This window comes from Salminus brasiliensis, chromosome 22 (assembly GCF_030463535.1).
Source record: "Salminus brasiliensis chromosome 22, fSalBra1.hap2, whole genome shotgun sequence".
NCBI classification, from domain to species: Eukaryota; Metazoa; Chordata; class Actinopteri; order Characiformes; family Bryconidae; genus Salminus; species Salminus brasiliensis.
This window is the reverse complement of record NC_132899.1, coordinates 20,160,990-20,165,989: the sequence shown is the minus strand read 5'-3', so window position 1 is coordinate 20,165,989 and position 5,000 is coordinate 20,160,990. Positions and strand designations below refer to the sequence as shown.

Genomic DNA, 5,000 nt, shown 5'->3' with positions numbered 1-5,000 from the left:
CATTCTTTTTAAGGAATGCCTCCATAGATTACTATATTTCAGCATGTTTGTGGATTTTCGCATCAAATACTTCACTCAAAGTTTTTTCATGACAACATTTACAAGGAAGCTTATGTTACAACCAGACAACCAATCTGGGAACACTGCAATTGCACACAATTTTCTGTTTGTTTGTCAAAACACTGTAGCCTTCATTTTTCCAAAGCAGACAAAGGAGGTTGTTGTGAGAGGTAGTGTGGCTAAGTGGTCTAAGGTGCTGGATTTAGGCTCCAGTCTCTGTTGAGGCGTGGGTTCAATTTCCACCACTGCCAGTCAAGCTTTTGCAACAACCCCATCTCAGATTGGTCCCATGCTGGAATATGCTTAATGCTGTCTTTCAGCTGCCATTGCTTTGCGCTTTCCTGTGTTACCGAATGGTCATTGTCTGTTTCAGAGTTTCATAGCTAGCATGAAAGGGATCTTTTTCATGGGAGAGAGTGCATGCTTTTGTTTCTGCATATTCTGATTGTTTTTAAGATGATAAAACCTTGCAAAACAAAGGAAGCAGCACTTGCAACTGCAGAAGGTAGCGTGGCCGAGCGGTCTAAGGCGCTGGATTAAGGCTCCAGTCTCTTTGGGGGCGTGGGTTCGAATCCCACCGCTGCCAAAAGCAGTTTTTTTTAGCTCAGAGACACAAAACTGCAAAAACAATGTTTTCAACAGAAAATTTTATTGTCTGAGACATTCTTTTTAAGGAATGTCTCCATAGTTTACTATATTTCAGCATGTTTGTGGATTTTCACATCAAATACTTCACTCAAAGTTTTTTCATGACAACATTTACAAGGAAGCTTATGTTACAACCAGACAACCAATCTGGAAACACTGCAATTGCACACAATTTTCTGTTTGTTTGTCAAAACACTGTAGCCTTCATTTTTCCAAAGCAGACAAAGGAGGTTATTTTGACAGGTAGTGTGGCCGAGTGGTCTAAGGCGCTGGATTTAGGCTCCAGTGTCTGTTGAAGTGTGGGTTCAAATCCCACCGCTGCCAGTCAAGCTTTTGCAACAACCCCATCTCAGATTGGTCCCATGCTGGAATATGCTTAATGCTGTCTTTCAGCTGCCATTGCTTTGCGCTTTCCTGTGTTACCGAATGGTCATTGTCTGTTTCAGAGTTTCATAGCTAGCATGAAAGGGATCTTTTTCATGGGAGAGAGTGCATGCTTTTGTTTCTGCATATTCTGATTGTTTTTAAGATGATAAAACCTTGCAAAACAAAGGAAGCAGAAACTGCAACTGCAGAAAGTAGCGCGGCCGAGCGGTGTAAGGCGCTGGATTAAGGCTCCAGTCTCTTCGGGGGCGTGGGTTCGAATCCCACTGCTGCCAAAAGCAGTTTTTTTTAGCTCAGAGACACAAAACTGCAAAAACAATGTTTTCAACAGAAAATTGTATTGTCTGAGACATTCTTTTTAAGGAATGCCTCCATAGTTTACTATATTTCAGCATGTTTGTGGATTTTCGCATCAAATACTTCACTCAAACAACATTTACAAGGAAGCTTATGTTACAACCAGACAACCAATCTGGAAACACTGCAATTGCACACAATTTTCTGTTTGTTTGTCAAAACACTGTAGCCTTCATTTTTCCAAAGCAGACAAAGGCTGTTACTGTGAGAGGTAGTGTGGCCGAGTGGTCTAAGGCGCTGGATTTAGGCTCCAGTCTCTGTTGAGGTGTGGGTTCAAATCCCACCGCTGCCAGTCAAGCTTTTGCAACAACCCCATCTCAGATTGGTCACATGCTGGAATATGCTTAATGCTGTCTTTCAGCTGCCATTGCTTTGCGCTTTCCTGTGTTACCGAATGGTCATTGTCTGTTTCAGAGTTTCATAGCTAGCATGAAAGGGATCTTTTTCATGGGAGAGAGTGCATGCTTTTGTTTCTGCATATTCTGATTGTTTTTAAGATGATAAAACCTTGCAAAACAAAGGAAGCAGCAACTGCAACTGCAGAAGGTAGCGTGGCCGAGCGGTCTAAGGCGCTGGATTAAGGCTCCAGTCTTTTCGGGGGCGTGGGTTCGAATCCCACCGCTGCCAAAAGCAGTTTTTTTTAGCTCAGAGACACAAAACTGCAAAAACAATGTTTTCAACAGAAAATTTTATTGTCTGAGACATTCTTTTTAAGGAATGCCTCCATAGTTTACTATATTTCAGCATGTTTGTGGATTTTCGCATCAAATACTTCACTCAAAGTTTTTTCATGACAACATTTACAAGGAAGCTTATGTTACAACCAGACAACCAATCTGGGAACACTGCAATTGCACACAATTTTCTGTTTGTTTGTCAAAACACTGTAGCCTTCATTTTTCCAAAGCAGACAAAGGAGGTTGTTGTGAGAGGTATTGTGGCTAAGTGGTCTAAGGCGCTGGATTTAGGCTCCAGTCTCTGTTGAGGCGTGGGTTCAAATCCCACCACTGCCAGTCAAGCTTTTGCAACAACCCCATCTCAGATTGGTCCCATGCTGGAATATGCTTAATGCTGTCTTTCAGCTGCCATTGCTTTGCGCTTTCCTGTGTTACCGAATGGTCATTGTCTGTTTCAGAGTTTCATAGCTAGCATGAAAGGGATCTTTTTCATGGGAGAGAGTGCATGCTTTTGTTTCTGCATATTCTGATTGTTTTTAAGATGATAAAACCTTGCAAAACAAAGGAAGCAGCAACTGCAACTGCAGAAGGTAGCGTGGCCGAGCGGTCTAAGGCGCTGGATTAAGGCTCCAGTCTTTTCGGGGGCGTGGGTTCGAATCCCACTGCTGCCAAAAGCATTTTTTTTTAGCTCAGAGACACAAAACTGCAAAAACAATGTTTTCAACAGAAAATTTTATTGTCTGAGACATTCTTTTTAAGGAATGCCTCCATAGTTTACTATATTTCAGCATGTTTGTGGATTTTCGCATCAAATACTTCACTCAAAGTTTTTTCATGACAACATTTACAAGGAAGCTTATGTTACAACCAGACAACCAATCTGGGAACACTGCAATTGCACACAATTTTCTGTTTGTTTGTCAAAACACTGCAGCCTTCATTTTTCCAAAGCAGACAAAGGAGGTTGTTGCGAGAGGTATTGTGGCTAAGTGGTCAAAGGCGCTGTATTTAGGCTCCAGTCTCTGTTGAGGCGTGGGTTCAAATCCCACCACTGCCAGTCAAGCTTTTGCAACAACCCCATCTCAGATTGGTCCCATGCTGGAATATGCTTAATGCTGTCTTTCAGCTGCCATTGCTTTGCGCTTTCCTGTGTTACCGAATGGTCATTGTCTGTTTCAGAGTTTCATAGCTAGCATGAAAGGGATCTTTTTCATGGGAGAGAGTGCATGCTTTTGTTTCTGCATATTCTGATTGTTTTTAAGATGATAAAACCTTGCAAAACAAAGGAAGCAGCAACTGCAACTGCAGAAGGTAGCGTGGCCAGCGGTCTAAGGTGCTGGATTAAGGCTCCAGTCTTTTCGGGGGCGTGGGTTCGAATCCCACTGCCGCCAAAAGCAGTTTTTTTTAGCTCAGAGACACAAAACTGCAAAAACAATGTTTTCAACAGAAAATTTTATTGTCTGAGACATTCTTTTTAAGGAATGCCTCCATAGTTTACTATATTTCAGCATGTTTGTGGATTTTCGCATCAAATACTTCACTCAAAGTTTTTTCATGACAACATTTACAAGGAAGCTTATGTTACAACCAGACAACCAATCTGGGAACACTGCAATTGCACACAATTTTCTGTTTGTTTGTCAAAACACTGTAGCCTTCATTTTTCCAAAGCAGACAAAGGAGGTTACTGTGAGAGGTAGTGTGGCCTAGTGGTCTAAGGCGCTGGATTTAGGCTCCAGTCTCTGTTGAGGTGTGGGTTCAAATCCCACCGCTGCCAGTCAAGCTTTTGCAACAACCCCATCTCAGATTGGTCCCATGCTGGAATATGCTTAATGCTGTCTTTCAGCTGCCATTGCTTTGCGCTTTCCTGTGTTACCGAATGGTCATTGTCTGTTTCAGAGTTTCATAGCTAGCATGAAAGGGATCTTTTTCATGGGAGAGAGTGCATGCTTTTGTTTCTGCATATTCTGATTGTTTTTAAGATGATAAAACCTTGCAAAACAAAGGAAGCAGCAACTGCAACTGCAGAAGGTAGCGTGGCCGAGCGGTCTAAGGCGCTGGATTAAGGCTCCAGTCTCTTCGGGGGCGTGGGTTCGAATCCCACCGCTGCCTAAAGCAGTTTTTTTTAGCTCAGAGACACAAAAATGCAAAAACAATGTTTTCAACAGAAAATTTTATTATCTGAGACATTCTTTTTAAGGAATGTCTCCATAGTTTACTATATTTCAGCATGTTTGTGGATTTTCGCATCGAATACTTCACTCAAAGTTTTTTCATGACAACATTTACAAGGAAGCTTATGTTACAACCAGACAACCAATCTGGGAACACTGCAATTGCACACAATTTTCTGTTTGTTTGTCAAAACACTGTAGCCTTCATTTTTCCAAAGCAGACAAGGGAGGTTTTTGTGAGACGTAGTGTGGCCAAGTGGTCTAAGGCGCTAGATTTAGGCTCCAGTCTCTGTTGAGGCGTGGGTTGAAATCCCACCACTGTCAATCAAGCTTTTGCAACAACCCCATCTCAGATTGGTCACATGCTGGAATATGCTTAATGCTGTCTTTCAGCTGCCATTGCTTTGCGCTTTCCTGTGTTACCGAATGGTCATTGTCTGTTTCAGAGTTTCATAGCTAGCATGAAAGGGATCTTTTTCATGGGAGAGAGTGCATGCTTTTGTTTCTGCATATTCTGATTGTTTTTAAGATGATAAAACCTTGCAAAACAAAGGAAGCAGCAACTGCAACTGCAGAAGGTAGTGTGGCCGAGCGGTCTAAGGCGCTGGATTAAGGCTCCAGTCTTTTCGGGGGCGTGGGTTCGAATCCCACTGCCGCCAAAAGCAGTTTTTCTTAGCTCAGAGACACAAAACTGCAAAAA

The 5,000-nt window shown here is 42.3% G+C and overlaps 8 non-coding genes across 8 annotated transcripts; all 8 read left to right on the top strand.

Annotated features, from left to right (window-relative positions):
* Positions 1 to 564: 564 nt before the first annotated feature.
* trnal-aag (transfer RNA leucine (anticodon AAG)) lies at positions 565 to 646 on the top strand. Its single transcript has one exon. It is a non-coding gene; the product is annotated as a tRNA-Leu (tRNA).
* Positions 647 to 950: 304 nt separating this feature from the next.
* trnal-uag (transfer RNA leucine (anticodon UAG)) lies at positions 951 to 1,032 on the top strand. Its single transcript has one exon. It is a non-coding gene; the product is annotated as a tRNA-Leu (tRNA).
* A 627-nt stretch (positions 1,033 to 1,659) lies between these two features.
* Positions 1,660 to 1,741, top strand: trnal-uag (transfer RNA leucine (anticodon UAG)). The gene has a single exon. It is a non-coding gene; the product is annotated as a tRNA-Leu (tRNA).
* Positions 1,742 to 1,994: 253 nt separating this feature from the next.
* On the top strand, positions 1,995 to 2,076 carry trnal-aag (transfer RNA leucine (anticodon AAG)). The gene has a single exon. It is a non-coding gene; the product is annotated as a tRNA-Leu (tRNA).
* Positions 2,077 to 2,715: 639 nt separating this feature from the next.
* trnal-aag (transfer RNA leucine (anticodon AAG)) lies at positions 2,716 to 2,797 on the top strand. Its single transcript has one exon. It is a non-coding gene; the product is annotated as a tRNA-Leu (tRNA).
* Positions 2,798 to 3,821: 1,024 nt separating this feature from the next.
* trnal-uag (transfer RNA leucine (anticodon UAG)) lies at positions 3,822 to 3,903 on the top strand. Its single transcript has one exon. It is a non-coding gene; the product is annotated as a tRNA-Leu (tRNA).
* A 253-nt stretch (positions 3,904 to 4,156) lies between these two features.
* Positions 4,157 to 4,238, top strand: trnal-aag (transfer RNA leucine (anticodon AAG)). Its single transcript has one exon. It is a non-coding gene; the product is annotated as a tRNA-Leu (tRNA).
* Positions 4,239 to 4,877: 639 nt separating this feature from the next.
* Positions 4,878 to 4,959, top strand: trnal-aag (transfer RNA leucine (anticodon AAG)). Its single transcript has one exon. It is a non-coding gene; the product is annotated as a tRNA-Leu (tRNA).
* The last annotated feature ends 41 nt before the right edge of the window (positions 4,960 to 5,000 follow it).